Raw genomic sequence first — 23,739 nt, forward strand, 5'->3', positions numbered from 1 at the left:
AGAAAAGGTCTTTCCCACAGGGAAAATGGAAGGCTTTGCTCCAAGGAGAACCTGTCTCTAAACCAGAAGGGAGGAGATGCACATCCCTCAGAAAGACGGAGAGCAATAGGAAGCATTGAGACCCGAGAGGGCTGTCAGAGCAAAGGAGGTAAAATTCTAGGTTCTTTTTTGCAGACATTTGTTTTGAGTGATGCTTGAGAGGCTTTGGGAGACACAAGATATTGGGCTAAGGAGCAAAGGAACAGGTGCCAGATGTGACATTCACACCACTGCAAGTGGTGAGAGAAACCCAAGGTGAAGTCCCGATTCCCTGTGACCCGGGGCTCTCTACCAGCTGTGCCATCCTCGGGGTCTGCACTTGAGGGAGGGTTTCCAGGGGCATGCCTGCCAGGCAGCTCAGGAGCTGCCACAGCGACAGGAAAGGCCCGGCCCTAGGGAGCTGCCCATGGAGGCTGTGGGGAGCAGGAGGAAACCAGAGCTTGGGGGACGGGGTGGAATGGAGGTGGGCAGAGCCGTGGGACTTGGAATCTCCTCTAATCCACTCCCCCCACGTTCCAGAGGTAGGTCAGGGAGCACTCACTCCTCTCCTCCTCTCCACCCACAGCGGTCACCAGGCACAAGCGGGGGAGAAGCCCCGATTGCTCCCCTGACAGTCGCCACCAAGGAAACAGACCTGGAGAAGAGAAGGTGAGGGGACGACCACCCCCAGCCCACCGGAGAGCTAAGGAGCAGCCCGACTCCTCCAGAGCAGGACTTCACCGCAGAGGAGGTAGGTGTCTGCGCTGGGCCTCGGCAGAGGTGGGGATGTGAGGGAAGGGCCTGAGGGGCAAGCCAAGCCCCTAGGGTGCCGAGAAAGACCCTGACCCCGGTGAGATGCCCCTGAAGGCAGAAGGGCTGAGAGCAAGGCATCCAGGACCTGGCCCCGGTTGCCAGCAGATCCTGGAAGAGGCCACCAGAGTCAGGCGTGGTGGGGCGTGGGGCGTAGGGTTGGGGAGTGGAGACAGGGGAGGGGCGATGGTGACCTTGACCCACGGGGCGGCGCGCACCACCTGAATCCCTCCCGTTCTGTTTCCCGCGCAGGTTCCGCTCACACTCTATGGCGCCTCCACGGCAGGAGGACCCGGTCCCGATCGCCAGCGTGGGTCAGGAGCTGGGGACGCTGCCAGCACAGCCCGGCGGAGGCCGGGCCCCCCTCCCGCAAACGCCGTCGCGGAACCCTGGGGCCCGAAGCCCGCGCGCCCCTGGCGGCGCTCACGTCCAATCTCTACAACCAGATGGGCGCCCTGGAGGTGGTCCTGGGCGAGCTGCGGGCCCCGGGGGGCGCCTTCCTGCCGCTGTCCACCGGCCGCACGGAGCCCACGAGATTTGACATATTGTGCCTATCCATAAAGTTGTCCACTTGCACGGCATGGCCCTTCTGCAGTCTCACTTCATCAGTTACTCTTAATAATACAGAATGATGCGCATGGATGACGTGGTATGGGCTGCAAGGCTAGAGCCGTGGCAATGTCCTGTGATCAATGTCAGTGGTTGGGAGAGAGTCAGTAGAATTTGTCTACATGTAGTAAACGTTGCTTCTAGGGATCCGTGCCTGGATGGATGGGAGGGAGGGTGATTTCTGATTGATGATGGAAAACCTCCCAAACTCATGAGGCAAAGTTGGGGTGGCCAGGGACCTGGTGGCCGAGGTCCATTGCCACAGAGGCAGCTCTGATTTCTCGGGGTCTGGGCTCTGCACACAGCCTGACATGTCTTGGTTTGGACCACGGCTCTTTTTGATTTTCCCTCTTTTCAGTAAATGAAGACCCTGAAAAAAACCCTCATTTCTTTTTAATTTTACCCTTGGTCAGAACCTGTGGTCCTCCCCAGGAGTCTCTGCTTATTCTGGGTCTGGTCCCATAGCCTCTTCTCTCAGAGACAGGAGACCTCTGGGGAGCAGAAAATGGTTCCCTCAGACACAGGTGCTGATCCTGGAGCCTCGCAGTTCCTGGCATCATGACTCTGACTTTGACCTTCCTGTTGCTTGTTAAGAGCATTGTGACCTCAAGACCGCTCCAGTCTGCAGATGTGGATTTGATGTCCTTCCCTGTATAGGGAAAGAGGAAGCCTTGTAATCTTAAGGACTTTGCTTATTTGGTCCCCTCCGGGGCTGTGAGTACATCTTTGGGAGGACTTTTCTCATTGCATTAGCTCCACATGCTACCCCTGCTTTGTAATTTAGGAACTGGTCCATGACTGACTTGTTCTTCAGAGTTTTAACATCCACCTTGTCCTGGAAACACTCTGGTTTCTGGTGGGCCTGGGCTCTCTCTGCACAGAGCCGAACACACCCTTGCCTCTGTGACATGAATCTTCTGGGCCCTCCCCTGCTTTCCAGTGGTGAAGCCCCCGAACAAATGCCTCATTGTATTTGGAAGGTGCCCTTCAGTGGAGCAGGTGACAGGTATGGGGATGCCTGGGGTGTATTTTAATATTTTGACTATTTACTATTATCTTGTGTATTTTTGTAACATTTAGGAGGTTTTGACATATAGCAATGACAATCCATCTTACCCTTCCCCTACATTCTGTTTTTTTAATATATTTATTTATTTATTTATTATCTATTTATCTATTTATTTATTTATTTATGGCTGCGTTGGGTCTTCATTGCTGGGCAGGCTTTCTCTAGTTGCGGTGAGTGGAGGCTACTGTTCGTTGTGGTGGCGGGCTTGTCATTGCGGTGGCTTCTCTTTGTTGCAGAGCCCAGGCTCTAGGTGCGTGGGATTCAGTAGTTGTGGCACGCAGGCCCTAGAGCGCAGGCTCAGTACTTCTGGCGCTTGGGCTTAGTTGCCCCATGGCATGTGGGATCTCCCCGGACCAGGGCTCAAACTGGTGTTCCCTGTGCTGGTGGGCGGATTCTTAACCACTGCATCGCCAGAGAAGTCCCACCCTTCCCCTACAATCTTAAAGATTCTTTTTAATATTTGCTTTTTTGGGCTTTAAAATATCTCATTTTGATTTGCATTTATTTAATTCCAAATATACTAAAACGTTTATTAGGCATTTATGTATCTGCTATTGTGTATTATATTATTTCTTCATATATTTCCACATCTATTCACATTACATTTATCCTACATCACCGTAGATATGCCTTATTGAGCTGGAAAACTATAGGTTACACACTGAGCCTTATGACCCATGCACTATTATTATCCATATATAGAGATATTAAATAACTTGTAGTTTTTCTCTGCTACCTGACGCTGAAGACAAATTTCTTTGTCACAGAGATAAGAGAAGTCCTGACTAGAAAGAGTTCTTTTCAGCTTTGCTAGGAAAGCCGGAGGAGCTCTACTTAGGTCACACATGTGCTTGTCTGCCTTCTGCCCACAGGGATGAATGGTCTTTGTCTCTGGTGGCCAGTAGAGGGCGTGAATTCCCTCCTGTGATTTCCACCTCCCTACAAAGTCACTAGCGCCTGGATTTTGTTACTGAGTAGATGCTGCCTTACTTTGGGCAGCCCTGGACTGCCCTCATGTCCAAGTTGGCTTTTCTTTTTCTTTTTTTAAATTTTCTTAGATCTAATTGACACAATATACGCTGGGCATATTTAAACAATACAATGTGATAAGCATTGACAAGTGTATACACCCATGAAACCATCACCACAATCAAGGTAATGAAGATATCTATCATCTCCAAAAGTTTTCCTATTATAGTCCCTTCCTTCTGCTACCTGCCTGTCTCTTACTCTCTCCCCACCAGACAACTACTGAGCTACTTTTTATCCCTATAGATTAGTTTACATTTCCTAGAATTTTATGTAAATGGAATCATGCAGTATAAATGATTTTGGGGGGTCTGGCTTTTTTCATTCAGCTTCATTATTTGAGATGCACCCCTATCTGGTTCCTTTTCGTGGGTGAATAGTACTCCACGGTGTGGATGTGCACATTACTTGCTCACCTAATGATAGGCATTTGGGTTGTTTCCAGTTTCTGGCAATACAAATAAAGCTGCTATGGATTTTCCTGTGTAAGTCCTGTGAGGACATATACTCTCATTTCTCTAAGCAAATATCTAGGAGTGGAATAGATGACTCATACAGAAGAGATAAATTTCACTTTTTTTATTTTTGCGGTACACGGGCCTCTCACTGTTGTGGCCTCTCCCGTTGCGGAGCACAGGCTCCGGACGCGCAGGCTCAGCGGCCATGGCTCACGGGCCCAGCTGCTCCGCGGCATGTGGGATCTTCCCGGACCGGGGCACGAACCCGTGTCCCCTGCATCGGCAGGCAGACTCTCAACCGCTGCGCCACCAGGGAAGCCCTCAATTGTGGTTTTAATTTGTACTTCCCTAATGACTAAGATACTAAGCATCTTTTCATGTTTTTATCTGCCATCCACACATCTTTTTTGGTCAAGTGTCTCCAAACAAATCAAACCTGTCAAAAATATTTAAAGGAAAAAGTTTTTCAATTTAAGGAACATCCATTTTCCAGCCCCATCTCTTTAATGGATTGTGATCTGGCTCAGGCCATTATCTGGGCAAAGGGGACATCTTCACGTTCCTCCACCAAAAAGTGAGTGTTTTATGTCTGCCAATCCGGGAGGACAGACCTGACTTCAGGCTCCCCAAGATGCAGGGACCAGCTCTGGGAGCCAGCTCCAGGGAGCCCTCACCATGGCTGCCTTCCCTGAGATGTCTCCGTGGAGTCAGTCAGTCCTCAAAACATGTGTGGATGAGGAATAAAGGTGTACTGGGGAAGAGGCTGGGATTGGGTCTCACTCATCCTAAACTGTGCTTTGTGTTCTAGCAATTAAAGAGTGGGTCCCACCCTGGTGCACCACAAACTGCGTAATAAGGGCTTCTAGAAACTGTCAGGGACCTGAATAAAGAAAGGATAAACTCTTGAGATGTTCACTTAACTGATCACACATGAACTGAAGGACAGTAAAATGAAAGCACACGAAAGAGTGAGTCCCATTGCCAACCTCTCTGTATGCTGAGTGAAAGACCACATACATCATCCTGGACATGGGAGTATCTGTCATAGTCACTGACTGATGGCCCCAGTGTCAATCTCTATCTAAGTATTACTAAGTCTGTTAACTACCTTCTTTCTTATTTTGAGACAACAATAGTCTAGGCTCTTTTTCAACTTTAATCTATGCTCTTGAAACAGTGTGAATCTCCCTTTTTAAAAAGAGCTGATGATTCTGTGAACCTTATGATTGACATCCTTGAGTGTATTTCCTGGGTTTAATATACGGAATTAGATTGTGAGTCACAGTTTTATTGGGTAAATTGTGTTCAAGCAAGAAAAGTGGATATTAATTCTAAAAACCGAATTAGTGTTTATAATGTAAAAATCAACAGTGCACTTATTCACCAATCTCATCCCTCAGTTACAGAGTCCAAGCTCATACTGCTCGTCCCATGCCTGGCCAATAAATCAAGAGACAAGTTGCTGGGGCAAGGAATAGCAACTTTATTCAGAAAGCCGGGAGACCAAGAAGATGGTAGACTCGTGTCCCAAAGAACCATCTTGCCTGAGTTAGAATTCAGGCTTCCTTTATACTAAAAGGGGAGGGAGTAAAATCAAACATTTCCTGGTTCTGGTCAGCCTCCAGAGGAGATGTGTTAATTTCTTCCTTCCTACAGTCATTCACAGGTGGATGTGGTCAGGATGTCTCCAGTGAGCTAAACTAAGGTCTTTTGGCTTAATGCTCATTACCCGGGAGGCAGAGTTCCCAAAGATGGGCCATAATGTAAAATTTAAGTTTATAGGCAACACCCCTTTAGTAATTAACTTGTAATAAAATACAAAGGTTCTTCCCTATTACATCCCCTTCTCCTCAGTCACAAAATTAAGACTGTCTCACAGCCTCTTTATTGTTAGCTGCGGCCATGAGACTGAGTCCTGGCCAAGTTTACATGGCTAGAAATGATATTTGGCCCACACAGGCCTGGCCTATGAAAACACTCCCCCAAGAGAGGTAACATGCTCTCTCACCCTCTACAATGAGTGGGATAGACCCAAGCACTGGAGCCAGATTTGAAACCATATGTTGACAATGGCAAATCCATAAAAAAGATGGTCCTGGGGTCCTGGATCATTGATGGGAGAAAAGCCATAAGCAAAGTCACTTGATTTGAAAGCCTACATTTAGGTGTTATATGAAGCAAAGATAAGCTTGTATGGTGTTCAAACAATATTCACATGTTTTTCTGTTGCAGAAGCTAACTTCACCTTAACTGACAGAAGTCTGTACACCAAAGAAAGTTTTCCATAAATATATATATATATATGTATATATATATATATATTTCAAATTGGGGAAATATCAAAGACTCCCTGAAAATTTGCAAAACTAAATGATAAATGTAAATCATAAAGGTAATTATTTAAGGAATATAAATCATGTTCTTCTCTCTAAACTTTTTTTTTTTTGTGGAAATTGAAGATGTACAAGCATGATTTTGGTTTCTGGTATTTTAGATCTGATACAGAAATACAAGGGTAGATTGCCTTCTTGTACTTAGCAAACAATAATAAAATTAAGAGTGTTCCAATTTCACTTTTTTCTTTATTTTCTGATTTTTCGTAGGGATTTGTTAAATGGGGGAAAATCTCACTTCAATTTCCCCCTGATAAGCTCCAAAGCACACTTGCTGAATGACCCCTGCGTCAGAGAGCTACTGAGTTCTTGGGAGTTCCTCTGGACAATTCCAAAACAGGTACAAGCCTGAAGAGATTCTACCTTTATCTTCTGCTCCAGTTGTTCCTGATTGTGATCAAAGTTAGAAAGAGATTTATCAAGGGGGCTCTTATCTCAGGCTTCACTGTAGTCCTCTGTCAAGCAGGTTGAAAAGCGGCAGATGGTCAAAACAGGTGCTTCAGTGCCTTTGGGGTTTTGATATCCCCTGTTCTTCTCCTGAAACTTGAAGTCGGTCCTGACATTATGGCATGACTTAGAAGAGATCCTTTCCAGATATCTTAAAGCCATGAATATTTCCTTGCTCTCCAAGCTATGGCACGAAGGCTTGTCCCAGGAAAGAGAACAGGTATGGCTAGAGCAGAGCATCTCCAGGGCCATTAACGAAAAGCAGGGCCTCGAGAATTTCCGTGATTCTCCGAGATGGCCGCAAGGAGGCGCTTGGCTTTGTTCGCCACTCATCAACGGCCTGCAGAGGGCGTCCGACTCGCCCCGGGACCGATAGGCTCCTTAGTGGGTGCGGGATCCACGTCCTGGGTCCGGGATCCACGTCCTGAGTCCGGGAGATGTGGCGCCTTTTCCCGGACGAGAAACCCACTTACATTTATCACAGGTCCGCGTGCGTGACCCCTGGGGGCTGCGGAAATACTGAATAAAAAGTTGCTTTTCCCAGGCCCTGACTGCCAGGAGGAGCTTGGCCACAGAGATCTCTCGAGACTATTTTCTGAAAAAATGAGCACAGAACCTCCCGTTTTCCGCGCTCTCCCCATCTCTTTACTCTCAACTTTCTCGTATAACATTTTAGCGAGACTTATTTTACAAAAGTATCCATTTATTGAGGCATTTGGAGTATCCATTTGTTGAGGCATTTAGAGGCTGGAAATCATCACGTGCTGTACTAATTTCTCCATATTCAGGGTTGTTTCTTAGGAGAGATCCCGACACAAATCCAGAGAAAGGGAAAACATATCCATGATAGGGGCAAAATATACAAATATTGGGGCTTCCAGTTGAAAAAGCTGGGGCCGGTGCCCGCAGAGTCACGTGACATAATCACTTTTTTGGTGGAAATAATGGATTTTACAACCTTGTGTGTACCTGTCACCACTGTTCCTTATATAGCTGACCACTAGCATTATGTCAATATCATCTTTTTCCGTAGTTCAATAATTTCCTAAGCTAGATAATGTCTAAATTTCTCTTTCATTTCAATAAAGTTAATAAATCTTTCTTCTGTTGTTATGACGGTATTCTTAATGTGAACATGCCTTATAATCTGACATTTCTGCAGCAAGGGATGCATTTATCATACAATTAAAAAGTTAAGTATAGTATTTTGTGTCTTACTTTCTCCGTGTTATTTCAGATCAAACGTGATTTCTTAGCATTATAAATTCGTTTGGAATTTTATTATCCAAATAAGGTGGGGGAAAGAAAGCAATACTAATGGAGAAACACATGTAATGGTCATAGCCTCCCGAAACAGGCTCATTCTAAGACTGAGATTTAATCAAAGGATTATAGAATGCTCCCCCTCCCCCACAGTTTACCACCATACTAAAAGGAATTCAGTATAACAAGAGTGGATAATAGCTGAAAGAGCTACAAGACACAAACTCTGAGGAAGAGAACTTATGGAAGCCCAGAGTCCCAAGGGAATGCAAACAAGGACACTAGAGATGTTTGAAGGCTCTAGAACCTAGAGTTACAGCAAACATTAAGAACAGCTCAACTTCTAGCCCAGTTAACACAAATCTTCGCCCAAAAGGCCTATTTACCTCAGTTCATATGATTCAATACAACATGTCTGGCTTTCAACAAAAAAAATTACAAGGCATGCCAAAGGGATATTTATTTTTTTTAAAAAAGTCAATATCAGTAAGAACAGTGAGCTTTGTGGCATTTTAAATTGCCCTCTTCCATTCTTCTCTTCCCAGTTCCACGGTAGGTTGAAAATCAGCAGGTTCACAATCAAGGTAGCTGTGAAAAACAGCAGCCTACCAGCCACAGGAAGGGACAACTGGTTCAGGAGCTCCCCAGAGCCCCATCTCCAGAGAACTGTCACTATCTGAACTATTTTTCAGCTCCCCAAAAGGCCTCATTCACAGGCTTGTCTTTATTTGACCCAACTTGGAACTCACTCCATGGGAGAAGGCCCTGTCCCCAGAGAGAGGATCTAAAACAGTCAGTGGCAGTTGTTTAACACCACAGCTGCCTGAAGCATTGATACCGCTTGGGGCAAACAGAGGCCAGCCAAAAACATAAGGAAAACCTAAGGAATGAGATGCCCATAGGAGGGTTGAAAAGCTCTCACATATTCTTGGGGATCTAAAAGGCTACGTGTGCATGCAGGACTGTGCACATACCCAGGAAAGACCTAGGAAGGCCTAATCACTCACCTCTGGCTAACCTTAAGACTGCGCACAAAGAGCAAAGGCTAAGAGAATTATAAATTGCTGGAGTATTGAAGACGTGCCCAGAAACACACAACAGACCCTCAGCAAAGACTATGAGACTTATTGGTTCAGTTAATTTAAGGAAATCTCTATCTAATCATTGGAAGACTACTAGGCTAACTGAGTACACACTTCAATAGCCAACATGATATAAAATACGAATGTTCAGCAGTAGCCCCAGAAAGTCACAAATCAAACAACAACAGCATCAATAAGGAGATCAAGTTCTCTAAGTTCTCTAAGGAGATCAAGTTCTGATTTTGAGACTTGTCACATTTTATTGTTTAAAATGCCCAGTTTTCAACAAAATAGCAAAAGACATGCAAAGAACCAGGAAAGTATGGCCCATACATAAGAAAAAAGCAGTCAAGGGACTTCCCTGGTGGTCCAGTGGTTAAGAATCCACCTTCCAATGCAGAGGACGTGGATTCGATTCCTGGTCGGAACTAAGATCCCACATGCCGCGGGGCAACTAAGCCCGCAAGCCACAACTGCTGAGCATGCGAGCCACAACTAGAGAGCCCACATGCTGCCCATGCACTCTGGAGCCCGCACGCCACAGCTACTGAGCCCACACGCTCTGGAGCCTGTGCACCAGAACTAGAGAGAAGCCCACACCCCAGAATGAAAGATCCCACATGTCGCAACGAAGATCCCGCATGCCACAACTAAGACCCGGTGCAGCCATAAATAAATAAATAAATAAATACTAAAAAAAGAAAAGAAAAAGCAGTCGAAGAACTATCCCTAAGGAAGCCCACACATTGGGCACATTAGACAAAGACTTTAAATCAGCTATTTTATATGATTAAGAACTCAGGAAAACCGTGAATAACTAACTAAAGGGAAGTATGAGAATACTATCTCATAAAATAGAAAATATCAATAAAGAGATAGAAATTACACTTTTTTTTTTTTTTTTTTGAGGTACGCGGGCCTCTCACTGCTGTGGCCTCTCCCATTGCGGAGCACAGGCTCCGGACGTGCAGGCTCAGCAGCCATGGCTCACGGGCCCAGCCCCTCCGCGGCATGTGGGATCTTCCCGGACCGGGGCACGAACCCGTGTCCCCTGCATCGGCAGGCGGACTCTCAACCACTGCGCCACCAGGGAAGCCCAGAAATTACATTTTTAAAAAAGATCCAAACAGAAATTCTAGATCAGCCACACTGGTGATCATTCATGTTTACATAACTGATCTCCAATAAAAACCTCTGACACCAAGGCTTAGGTGAGCTTTCCTAGTTGGAAATACTCCAGGCACATTGCCAGACCCTACTGCTGGGAGACGTAAGCACAATCCACACAATCCCACTGGGAATGGACAACTGGAAGCTCATGCCTGGAACTCTCCTGGACCATTCCCCATGCTTCTCTTCCTTTTGCTGATTTTAGTCTGTATCCTTTCACTGTAATAAACCATAACTGTGAGTATAACAACTTGTCATCAGGGTTCTCAATAACTGCTCTTAATTCTTTTAAAAAATTAACAATATATTTTTCCTAATTTAAACATAATGCTTGTTATACTAGATGTTCATTGTAGTGTTATTTAAGGTCTTGACAAATTGGAACCAACCTAACTATCCAACAACACAGAAATGGTGTCTCTCATAGATACAGAAAAAACATGGGTAGTTGCCAGAGGAAAGGGGGTGGGAGGAGCTGAAATAGGTGAAGGGCATTGAGAGGTACAAACCTCCAGTTAAAAAATAAATTAGCCATGGGGATGTAATCTACAGCATAAGGACAATGGTCAATAATATTGTAGTAACTTTGTATGGGGACAGACAGTTACTAGACTTTTTTTTTTTTTGGTCATTGTTGCTGTGCGCCGGCTTTCTCTAGTTACAGAGAGTGGGGGCTACCCTTCATTGAGGTGTGAGGGCTTCTCATTGCAGTGGTTTCTCTTGTTGTGGAGCACAGGCTCTAGGCGTGAAGGCTTCAGTACCTGTGGCTCACGGACTCTAGAGCGCAGGCTCAGTAGCTGTGGCGCACGGGCTTAGTTGCTCCACGGCATACAGGATCTTCCCAGGCCAGGGCTCGAATCTGTGTCCCCTGCACTGGTAGGCGGATTCTTAACCACTGTGCCACCAGGGAAGTCCACTAGAATTATGGTGATCATTTCATAATGTATGCAAGTGTCAAATCACAATAGAGCACACCTGAAGCTAACATAATATTGTACGTCAACTATATTTCAATTAATTAAGAAATGCCGTCTGTAACAGGCAGCCTCTAACATGCCCTACAGTGATCTCCACTTCCTGGTAGTCACACCCTTGTGTAGTCCCCTCCCACACTGCCCCAAGCAGGAGGAGAAGGCTGTGGACAAGAGAGTGAGCATTATAGTAAGTCCCCTACATACGAACCTTCAAGTTGCAAACTTTCAAAGATGTGAACATGTGTTCGCATGTCCAATCACATAAGTTGGTTCATGTGTATGGCATACATTGTCATGTGCGTGCATCCTCTACAAGTGGTTGTGCTTTTGTATGCTTTACTATACAGTACTGTGTAGAGTACACTAGCACAGTATCTTTATTTCAAACCCAGGATGTCCGGAAGCAAGCATAAAAGCAGCAGTATACAGCTGATTGTATTAGTTGGGTACCTAAGCTAACTGTGTTGGACTTACGAACAAATTGGACTTACGAATGTGCTCTCAGAATGGCACTCGCTCATATGTAGGGGACTTACTGTACATGTGGAAGGGTCGGGGGAAAGGGCAGAAAGCAGTGAGGAAAGAAGAAGAGGCCAGATGGCACAGCTGAGGCAAGGGATCCCTTCCAATTCTAAGGCTGTGTTTGGCCAGGCTTGATCCTACAGCTTTCCTTTCTCCTTTCAGCTCTGTTTTCCCTGGTCTGTTCTTTCCCAAGAAGAGGAGAAAATACCCAAATTAGAGGTGAGTCACGGCTGCCTTTTTCCTGAAATATCATCTTCAGTTTTAAAGATCTTTCTCTATCTCTCTTTTCAATAATAGAATAACCATATAACATATTCAAGAACAGAAGAATAATATAGCAAATATCCATGCTGGCTCCACTGAGAATTGTCACCTCCTCCCTTCCGTGGGAGTAGGGAGATCAACCATCATTAATTATCCATGTCAGGTTCTCTGTTAAACAGTTTACATCAGTTACTCATTGAAGAGTATATGTATATGAGATGCAAGAGGGAGGAGATACGGGGATATATGTTTATGTATAGCTGATTCACTTTGTTATACAGCAGAAACTAACACACCATGGTAAAGCAATTATACTCCAATAAAGATGTTAAATAAATAAAGTAAAACTAAATAAATAAAGTAAAACTACAGATTAAAAAAAAAGAGTATAAGTATATGTAGTGGATAGTATTATCCCCATTTTCAAGATGATGTGAAAGACACAGACCCAAAGAAACTTCCAGGATCATAGAGATAGTAAGTGGCAGAACCAAGACTGGAATGCAGCTCTCTCTGACCCTGCCACTGCACCATGCTGTCTCCTAGATCTGTGTCCAATTTACAATCCTATCATCACTGATTTCCCTCAGTGATGATAGGATTATAAATCCTACTGTTGACAGTGAGACTTTTTTTTTTAACTCCTGATGTAAGAAGCAGAACATAAAGCCTTTTGTTTTGAATGACATATCTTTAAGTTACCCGGAATGATTTTATCCACGTGTGTTAACTAGTTTTTAGTGTGTTTTTTCCTTTGTAAATTATATAGCCCATTTATTTTAAATCTTAGTGTTTATTTTCATCATCTATATGAAGCCTTGCCTTTCGATGTCTTATAAAAATTTTTAAAAATACAACAGTTGGGCTTCCCTGGTGGCACAGTGGTTAAGAATCCACCTGCCAATGCAGGGGACACGGGTTAGAGCCCTGGTCCAGAAAGATCCCACGTGCCGTGGAGCAACTAAGCCCGTGAGCCACAACTACTGAGCCTGCGCTCTAGAGCTTGCGAGCTGCAACTACTAAGCCCACACACCTAGAGCCCGTGCTCCGCAACAAGAGAAGCCACTGCAACGAGAAGCCCGTGCACTGCACCAAAGAGTAGCCCTTGCTCGCCACAACTAGAGAAAGCCCGCGTGCAACAACGAAGACCCAACACAGCCAAAAATAAATAAATTTATATATATATAAAAATAAAAGTTATGTGTGCCTTTTGGATAAAAGTTGTAATTACTCAAAAGTGTTTAACTGGAAGTCCAATACCCTCAGGCACTCTCAGGGTTTAAACTGTTTCTTCCATCCCTCCCTGTCCCCAGTGCTTGACTCTCAGAAATGCCAAGTCCAAGTGGCAAGAAGATCTCTGGGGCTGATAGTAAGTAAAGACTCACCAAAGCGAAGGGCCTTCTAGCCTTGGGAGTGATCGCTAATGATAGGGAGTCTCTTTCCACTAGGAATGGTGGAAGGTCGTCCAAAGACTACAGAGTCTGAGCAAGGCCCTTAGCTTGCCTTCATGTGGCTTAGAAATAGATGCTTCCCTGGGGAAGACCCAGATTTTTGGGGGTGGCACATCTGAACACAACCTTACATTGAGCCAAGAATCTGGTGATAAATGAGATCAATTCCTCAGTCAACCAAGAGAGCTTGTTCTCCTTAGACTGGAGTGATGCTTGACAGGTCTTGGAGAGCAGTGTCCAACCCCAAAGATTGATCAGACCCTTTCCAAATTTTGAACTTCTTGCCTTATAAAGATGCTCAGGGACAAATTCTGCTGTTTCTTTCTTTCCTCCTTAAGGATTTTCTTCTCCAATCTTGAAAACACTGAAAATTCAATAACCTGAATCTGTTAACACTGTCTAGTAACTTTCATTTTTTCTTTTTCATTTGTTGCTCTAACAGCAGTGTGACCAACTTGGAAAATAATGAGTCAGTAATCTTTGTTTTCTACATTTGCCAAAATCATCACTTTGGTTTCATTCTCTAAGACTATAGAAAAGAGTTCAGAATCAGGAATTAGAGAAATCTCTTCTTGCTGATCCACCTATAATGGATTTGATCATGGGAGAATGTCCCCATAACTGATTCATGTAGCTCCTCTGATTCTATTTATTCAACGACATTTCTTAAGTGTCTACTGTGTGTCAGGCAGCACCATGTTATTAACTGGGGATATTCGACCTGGCCTTCAGGAAGTCTACAGTATAGCAGGGGAAGATGTAGAGACAAGTGCAACAAAGTATTATAGAGGCTGTGAAGTGTTTACAAGGTATGGTGTCAGGGGGTGGGGGGCAGAGGAGGGAGTGGTCAATTCCATTGGGAACAGAGTATCTGGAAGTTCTTCATGGAAGATGTGATGCTTAAGCTTTGCTTGGAGGAGGCATCTGGTAAAGAGCAGACTTTGAAGCCAGTATCCTCAGTCCAACTGTGAAGCCTGAGATTTTCTAGCTGTGTAACACTGAGCAAGGGAACCTCTGAGCCTGCTTTCAGTTTCTGTAACATTAGGATCATAGTAGCAATCTCATAGTGCAGTGGTGAAGGTTACCTTAAACATATATTTTGAACATTGTTGGTGGAGGAGATCAGCAGGGAAAGTGTATTCAGATCCAAACTACCAGGGCTGGAAGGAACTCCTCTGGGTCAATCTAGTGCCTGAAACTGTCTGCCCTGGGAGCTGTCTCTGGTGCTGATTTCCCGGGGCTTCACACTCATTGTCTTGGGAAGACCCGCTCAGCACTCTGCCGGTGTCATTCTTCAGGGGTCTGAACTGCTGTCTCCATCTCAGTAGAAGCCTGGGCTCCAACAAGTGTGCAGACCCCACCTCCTCCCTGCCCATCCCAAGCCTGCCAGTTCAGCCCTTCTGTGAGCCTTGTGGAAGAAGGGCTGACTCAGAACTATATGATGGGATAGCGGTTCTCAGTATCCATACTCCTGGCTCTGTAGAGGTAGAATGGGGCAACTATATGGGTTTGTCCACACCCTCCACCTGTCGGAGAAGAGTGCCAGGCTCCGACTCTAAACTTCTGCAGAGGAAACTCACCAACTCCCCCGCAAAGCCTAGGAAGTGTTTACCTCCTGCTAGAGCAACTAGGGAAAATTTTGTCCCCCGGGGGACACTTGGCAATGTCTAGAGATATTGTCAGATGTCACTACTCAGGGGTGGGGGCATTCATTACTGGCTTCTAGAGGATAGAAGCCAGGGATGCTGCTAAACATTCTACAATGCACAGGACAGTCCCCTACAACCAAGAATTATCTGGCCAATTAGGCCCAAAAACTAGCGCTGAGGTTGAGAAACCCTGCTCTAGGGTTTGAGGCAATTTGGTGTGGTGTCCAGAACCTTACCGGACATCTAGGTCTAGCTCAATGTTCTTTATTTACCAGCTATGACCTTAGATAAATCATTGAACTGCTCTGAGCCTCATCTTCTACATATGTATGTTTAGGTTCCTGGACTAGAAAGCCTCAAAGCCCATTCAAGTTCAAACTCAACATGTCTGCATAAATATTTGCTGAGTACACCGCTAGGAACCAACATTCTGTGGTACTATGTACATAAAATATCAGGAAATGCATAAAATATCAAAAGGAAAGGAACATAATGGGGGGAAGGTGAGAGCTGATAACAGGTTACTACCCAAATATACACAGAATTTATGCAAATATAAGTGTTCAGATAAAATACAGGCTCTTAAACTTCAGGTGGTGACAAAAAATGACATCTTCGCTAGCAATTAAAGAGATACAAAATAAAATAACTATGCCATGTTTGCTAATCTTTAGAAGGAAACAACTCAAAGTGCTTAGGAATGCAAGGTACTATGTGTACTCAGATATTCCTCTGTTTCCCTCTGAACAAACCCTCAGCCTGGGACTATGAAATAGTAGCTACAGAACTGGTTATGCCACACAACCAAATCATCCCATCATAAAGAGGATACTTAAAGTTTCTTTCTATATCTATAAAAATTTGTGCCAGCCTTTGGACAGTAACTGAAACATCAGTTCTCCTGGATTTCAGACCTTGAGACTCAGACTGTAACTACACCATCAGCCCTCCTGGGTCTCCAGCTTGCGGACTTACCTGCAGATCTTGGGACCTGTCAGTCTCCAAAATCGCGCGAGCCAGTTCCGCATAATAAATATCTTTCTGTATATATAAAAAATTAATGAGGGACTTCCCTGGCAGTCCAGTGGTTAAGACTCTGTGCTTCCACTGCAGGGGACATGGGTTCCATCCCTGGTCGGGGGAACTAAGATCCTGCACATCACACGGCGTGGCTAAAAAAAATAAAACTTAATTAATAGGAACTTAGCATTCTAAAGTAAAGAACAAGGTACTAGATTACCCTCCCCCTGCCTTATTCACCAAACAATAAGGCACTGGATTTAAAGAATTAACTTTCAGAATTAGGAATAAAACGCCTTATCCCACCTTCCTTTCACCTCTTAACTACCTTGAATACCACCTTCAGAGCTAATGGGAGCCGCAAAGGGTGTAGATATCCCAGAAGGAAAGGACTGTGAGTGTACTCCTTAGGAGAGGAAGATGTAAAGCTGCTGGTGTACTCTTTCCATGTGTGGAAGTCCCTGTCTGAGGCAGTCAATGTGGATCTTCCTCATTTGTTCCCGTACAAGAGGCTCTTTTATAAGAAAGACCAGAAAGAGGTCACTTCTAGAAATGACACTTTCAAGCTGATGTAATTTGGAGATGGAGACCTCCATCACACTGGTTTCAGTCATTTGACAAGGATGGGCCACCCTAGCTGTGCCAAGAGGGAGAGGGCACACAGCACAGGAAACAACTTTAATTACCCTTCTTAAAACCATCTTTTCATGATCCTCCATTGCATCACTCTGAGTGTGAGGAAACAGACCTCTTCACTCTGCCTGTAGGTCAAGGAGAGAGAAGTAGCCGACACCTCCGAGGAAAAGGTACTACCAGAGGAATGCGCCTAGGAAGTACTCCTCTGCTGGATACAGAGTGCAGGTGCAAAAGGTGCACATATTTGGGCCTCAGAGAGAGAATGCAGGCACTGTTGCTCACTGAGCAGTCCTCTACGTGGTACCGAGGACACTGCGTGACTTGGGAAGTGTCAGCTGGGAAGAGGCAGAAAAGCCTTACCAGCCAGCAAGGTGATGTGGCTTCCCAGTAAACTGTCAAAACCTGCCAGGGCTTAGGGCTTCACTCTCTGCCAGTGAGAATTCATGTGGACAGGGAGCCATGAATGACTTGTTCACCACTGCCTCCTAAGCACAGCTCTGTGCTTGGCACATAGGTACACTCCACAGATGCTTTAAAAAAAAAAGGGTTAAATATTTAATGGAATCTTTTAGGTGAACATTCACATGACACTGGAAAGCATGAACAGGAAGAGGAAATTCTGTTTCTGGAATAGCTATGGTATGATAATGGAATTTGGCCCTTTTAAAATCAACAAATGTGTCTTAAAATTGGATGAAACTCTCTTATTAGGAAATTCAACCACTTTCTGCAGGAGCACAATTGTTGCACTTCTCATCAAAGTGCTTTCTTTGGTCCCTTACTTCAGTTATTTGATTTTTTTTTAATGATGTAATAGTTTGAAGGTTGACCAAAAAAAAAAAAGGCTGAGTAAAACCTGGGACCTGGATACAATGTCATAATTAAACTGAGAAGTAAAATGTAGTAAAGGAATATGCTTTTATCACTTCACCTAATAGTCCAAAGAATAACTCTTAAGAATAAGGGAACTCTACTTAAACCACACATAGTCTAGCTCAATTTACCAACCACCACCAAGCAACATAGGTAAGTACTACAAAGGACTCACCCAACTCAACAAATCCACCTGCCAGTTTCTACTACATAATTCACTTAGGCTTTATACCCCTTAAATGCAAATGTTTCTGGAAGATGAAATACTAAAAACGCAGTAATTAAAATCAAGCCCCATGGACTTCCCTGGTGGTGCAGTGGTTAAGAATCTGCCTGCCAATGCTAGGGGACACAGGTTCGAGCCCTGGTCCAGGAAGATCCCACATGCCGCGGAGCAACTAAGCCCGTGCACCACAACTACTGAGCCTGCACTCTAGAGCCCGTGAGCCACAACTACTGAGCCCGTGAGCCACAACTACTGAGCCCACGTGCTACAACTACTGAAGCTCGCAAGCCTAGAGCCCCTGCTCCGCAACAGGAGAAGCCACCGCAGTGAGAAGCCCGCACACCACAACGAAGAGTAGCCCCGGCTCGCTGCAAGTAGAGAAAGCCCGCGCACAGCAACAAAGACCCAACACAGCCAAAAATAAATAAATAAAATTACTTAAAAAAAAAAAAAATCAAGCCCCATGATGTTCCCTCGCCATTTTTTAGCTCCTTGGTATTGTCCCCACCAGAAGCCTGTGATTTACTGGTAACTCCAACATTCTGGAAAACTATTAGATAATAAACACTGTGCAAGTCAATACTTAAAGGATGTCAAATTCATAAATCATCATGTGGCAGTCTCAGAATGAAGTTCACAAACAGAAATTCCTAAAATGCAACAGAGTCTACAGGACAGGAGGAAAACTGACGATGCACCAATACCCCAGCTGACTTCAGGCACTGACCTTCACCCTCTGATTCCAAGATCAGTACAGAATCTTAATGCACACTGCATACAGAAAAACAGTCATGGCTTTACCTAGCCCTCCTCTGAGAATCTGGAGAAATGTTTCTCTTCAGAAAAACAAAAACAAAAACCAAACAAACAACCCCCCCCCCCCCCTACATTTCCAAATTCAATCAACCGGATAACCTGGTAGCAACCCCAGGCTAATTGCAGAGCTCCAAAACAACCCTCTCTCTGACGCCTGTCAACTTCACTGGGCAAAGGGAATCGGCAAACCCTGACTCTCCGGCTAGGTCGGGCCCCATCCAGGGAGGCTAAGCGCAGGGGGAGCTTCATACCAACCCATCGGTGATAGTAGACTGTGTGCCATTCATTGGGGCCCTTGGCGAGAGGTCCTCCTTTTATCCAATTTGCATCTTACAGCTGACGCCACCCCACCTCCAGCGCTCCAGGACCAGGCTCAACTCTGTAAGGCACACAAGAGTCCAACTCAAAACTCCATTCGTCACCTAGAACGTCCGACTGGAAGAGGTCAAGGAAAGGAGATGTGGGTGGGAGCGAAGCAAGTTACCTCCCAAAGCAAACCAAGCAAGTCCACCAGAAGGCGAGTCCTAGAGCTAGAGAGCGATCCTCCTCGGGAAGGCACAGGAGAAAACTTCGTCACGGAGGGAAGTCGGCGAGCCGCGGGGAAGGAGTCCCTCCGGGGCCGGGGCGGGATTGGCTCAGGGCTGGGTGTCCGCTCCTGCGCCGGGTCTCGGGGGCCTGCAAGTCCCCGCCGCCGGGCCGGGCCCGCTAGGCTCCGCTCTCCATCTGGGGCTGCCCGCCGGTCGTGGCCGCAGCCTCGGCCGCGTCTCGGGCCGGACTCCTCACCGGGAGTCCGGGCGCCGGAACTAGCGCGGCTGCGGGGAATGGGGTTCCGACAGGCGGAAGTGACCGGAACCTGTTCTCGCAGCGCGGCGGTATGTTTTCCATGTCTCGGGGCTGCGGACTTTTCCGCGGTCTGCACCAGCGGCGGCGGCGGCGGCTCCTCCCACACACGCGGGTAGGCTGCGGTTGCCTCGAGGGGCGGGAGGTGCCTGTCCAGCCCGGCCTGGAAGCGCCGGCCCCGTAGACCGGCGGCGACGGCGGCGACTTGGAACGCACGGCCGGCTCGCAGGGTTTCCGGACCCTCGCGGGAGCGCGCTCGGCGGGCGGAGGAGGCCGCCAGCGATGGGGGCCGCGCGACAATCCCATAGATGCTTTTCAAATATATGAACCTATCATGTGAACTCTAGTGTTGTAGAAATGAAAGACATTTTTACGCATAAAACTGAAAGTAGGTTCAGCTTAAACTATGATCTTACTTTGTCTTTTTATTTTCATAGGTGATATTCTTGAACCTCAGAGGTTCCTCAATAATAAATCCACCCAAGTAGCGCGGTTGGACAGAAGATGAGCACCGTGGTTATCCTTCCAATCACTGGGCTTGCTCAACTGGTTTGGGGTAGATGCACCAGAGGGGTGGTTTAGTGGGAGGGAAAATTAGGTGGCCTGGGAGTTAGGAAACCTGTTTTCCAGGTGGCACCAGGAGCTGTGTACGCTGTAGCAGGCCCAGCCCCAGGACACAGGATCCCTTTCCACCTTTCCCTCCCCACCGTGCCCATCCCCCTCCAGGAGCTCACACGCAATGACATCCCTGTACCAGGGCCACTTGCAGCCCCTCTCCATGTACATGGGAGAGAATTGATCAAAAAGAAAGCTGCCATGCTGGGCACTTTCAGGATCTGGCCCAGTGTGTTTCTGAACTCAAGGGTTCCAGATTTGTCAGCAGCGAGACTGGCCCAGGCAAGTCACTTCTTGGTATCTCTCCGTGGAAAGAAGAGCTGATTCAGCTCCAGAGTCTGGACAGAGAGGGCCAGCCACAGCACCGGGTAGGTCGGGGAGCCTGGGTCTCGGAGTTGGAGTTGAAAGAGCACTGAGCAGGCGTCGGGAGACCCGGAGACTGGTCGGTAAAAGCTGTGAGACCCGGACAAGCTGTTTAGTATCTCTGGACTGTCAGCTTTGGGAAAGTCGGTGAGATGATGTATATAAAAAGCACGTTCCTGCACAGCAAGAAAACAATCACCAAAATGAAAAGGCAGCCTATGGAATAGGAGAAAATATCTGCAAACCCTATATCTTGTAAAGGATTAATATCCAAAATATATAAGGAACTCCTACAACTCAATAGCAAAAATCCAAATAACCTGATTTTTTAAATGGGCAAAGGATCTGAGGAGACATTTCTACAAAGAAGTCATACAAATGGCCAACAGGTATATGAAAAGGTGCTCAACATCACTAATCATCAGGGAAATGCAAATCACAACCACACTGAGCTGTCATCTCACACCTGTTAGGATGGTTATTATTTTTTTATAAAAAGGGGGGGTGTTGGTGAAGGTCTGGAGAAAAGGGAAAAGGGAACCCTTGTACACTGTTGATGAGAATGTAGATTGGTACAGCCATTATGGAAAGGAGTATGGAAGTTCCTCAGAAAATTAAAGTTAGAACTACCATATGATCCAGCAATCCTACTCCTGGGTATATATCCAAAGGAACTGAAATCATGATTTGAAGAGATATCTGTATTCTCATGTTCATTGCGGCATTATTCACAATTATTATAGCCAAGATATAAAAAGAACTTAAGTGTCCATCAGTGGGTGAATCAATAAAGAAAATGTGGTATCTACATACAACGGAATATTGTTCAGCCTTAAAAGAGAAGGAAATCCTGCCGTTTGCAACATCATGGATGAACCTGGAGGACATTATGTTAAGTAATATAAATCAGGCACAGAAGGACAAATACTACATGATATGAGGAATCTAAAATAATCAAATATACAGAAACGGAGTAGAATGGCTGTTGCCAGGGTCTATGGGGAGAGGGAAACAGGAAGGTGTTGGTTAGAGGATACAAAGTTTCAGTTATACACCATGAATATGTCCTAGAGATCTGCTGTACATCTTAGTGTCCATAGTTAACAATACTGTACTGTACACTTAATATTTTGCTAAGAGGGTAGATCTTAAGTTATATTCATATCACAAAAAGTAATAACAAAGAGGACAGGAGGAAACTTTTGGAGGTGATGGATGTGTTTACGGCATAGATTGTGGTGTTGGTTTAATGGCTTTATACTTATCCCCAAACTCACCAAGTTGTATACATTAAATATGGTCAGCCTTTTGTATGTCGATCATACCTGAATATGGTATTGGTTGTTTTTTGTAAAAGCATGTTCCTTTACTAAACAGTTGTCAGATCTTAAATATGCGTTGTCTTGCCATGAAGCCTATTCTTCCAATAAGTTCTACCAAGAACTTTATTCTTCCAAAGTTATTCTTTTCACAACCCCCTGAGTTCATTTATCCCTTTTGCACAGAGAACTTTCGTGCAGGAATTGTTACCATTTTCTTTTTTGTGAGTTTGATGGACTATGGCTTCTCTCTCCATAGAAATGCCCTGTGTGCTTGCACGCACACACGCACACACACACACACTGTTTTGCATATAATTCCTGTAGCTTTTTGACACCCAGAAGTCCATGGATCTGGGTTTTAAAAATCCAGAAAAGGAATGTTTGAGTCCTAAAGTATCTCAGAATCCAGGATTATGATTCTTTTTTCATACTGGCCGAGCCAGTCTAGATAGTGTCAATATCCTGCTCTGCTTCTCAAGCCTGCTCCATCTCCAGGGAATGTTCACTTCAGACCTACTGAAGTTGACTGTCCTGCCGGAGGTCATACCTTCAAATATCTCTTCCCTCACCCTCCTTGTTCCTCAAACGTCCTCAGCTGGCCTTGGCTCATTGCACTGGTATGCAATGGAGGAGCACCTGGGGGCAGGTGGAAGCCTTCTCATGGTAAATCAGGGCCGGGCTACAGCTCATTTCTGCCTCCAGTGCTCCTGGGTCGTTGACAAGCCTGCTTCCTAGATCCCTGGCCGGCACTTCTCCCTTCCTCTGCTCCGCTCCTGCCCTGGGTCCACCTGCAGGGCCACACCTAGAGAGTCACGCTTGAGGAAATAGACTGCCTCCTAACAGTGAACTCAACTTGATCAGGGGCTCCCAGCAAACACAAGAAGCTCAGAGAAGGGTCACAGTGCAAATGGTAGGAACTCACACTGAGCTTTCTTTCACAGATGGTGGCAGGTGTTCTACATGACCCGTAAGTGGGAGAGGAATGGAAGTGATCCCCCCTCAGCCTTCCAAAAATTGGGGTCCAGAGTATTGCCCCTACTGTGGTGTCTTTTTGGTGTTTCAGATCTCATGCTAGATCAGTGAAAGGTAAGAAACTTAGAAGGACAGTGTTCCCAATAGATCAGAATGCAGATGCAGTACCGAGGCTGTGTGTGTTTCAGCCCTTCAATTCACACTTTTCATGCTGCCTCTAAAATGGGTAGGGATACCCAGATTCATGACCCATTCACTGGACTGTCTCAGCCTGAGAATAATGTAATTCCCATGGACTACTCGGTCTTAGGGTGAAACTAGGCAAACTCTATTTGTAGGTTTAGTCTTCTTAGATGCAAAGTACATTTGTAATGAGTTTCTGTACTCCTCACCAGAGAGCAAAGAAAATATTAAAGCTTGTTTGCAAAGTTTGCACAAGAAAGAGCCTAGAAGCTAAAATTCCAAAGACCTCGTGGTTAGCTAGAATTTCCTATCAGATTATTTAGCTTCTTTCCAGATGATTTTTCTTAAGAAATGGGTCACAGGTGTATATTCTGCCTTTTCCTAATAAAGCTTTGATAACATCGACTTGGATATCCAAACTCCTTTGTAAAATTCTGCACAAGTTTCCTGTAAGACAGCACCTCTCCTTGTGTAACCTGGAAGCCTGACAGGACTCGAGGGCATTTGGCTCCAGCTGGCATCCCTACCCATCACCTGGCTCTGCTGAACTGCCCCGATGCCCCAGCCGCGTGTGAGAACTCACCTACTGCTCTCTGGGAAGTCTGTGCCTAGGCTAGGCAGCAGTTCTTTGTAAGTGGGCCTTCTGAAGGAGGGGGAGGGGCAGG

The 23,739-nt window shown here is 45.6% G+C and overlaps 1 long non-coding RNA gene across 1 annotated transcript; it reads right to left on the reverse strand.

The window, feature by feature from the left end:
- Window positions 1-1,874: 1,874 nt before the first annotated feature.
- On the reverse strand, window positions 1,875-19,550 carry LOC112411341 (uncharacterized). Its single transcript, XR_003005600.1, has 3 exons — window positions 19,264-19,550; window positions 19,031-19,158; window positions 1,875-2,086 (listed from the first exon to the last, which is right to left on the reverse strand). It is a non-coding gene; the product is annotated as an uncharacterized LOC112411341 (long non-coding RNA).
- Between the last annotated feature and the right edge of the window lie 4,189 nt (window positions 19,551-23,739).

The sequence above is a fragment of the Neophocaena asiaeorientalis genome, unplaced genomic scaffold (assembly GCF_003031525.2).
Source record: "Neophocaena asiaeorientalis asiaeorientalis breed wild unplaced genomic scaffold, Neophocaena_asiaeorientalis_V1.1 scaffold78, whole genome shotgun sequence".
Lineage (NCBI taxonomy): Eukaryota > Metazoa > Chordata > Mammalia > Artiodactyla > Phocoenidae > Neophocaena > Neophocaena asiaeorientalis.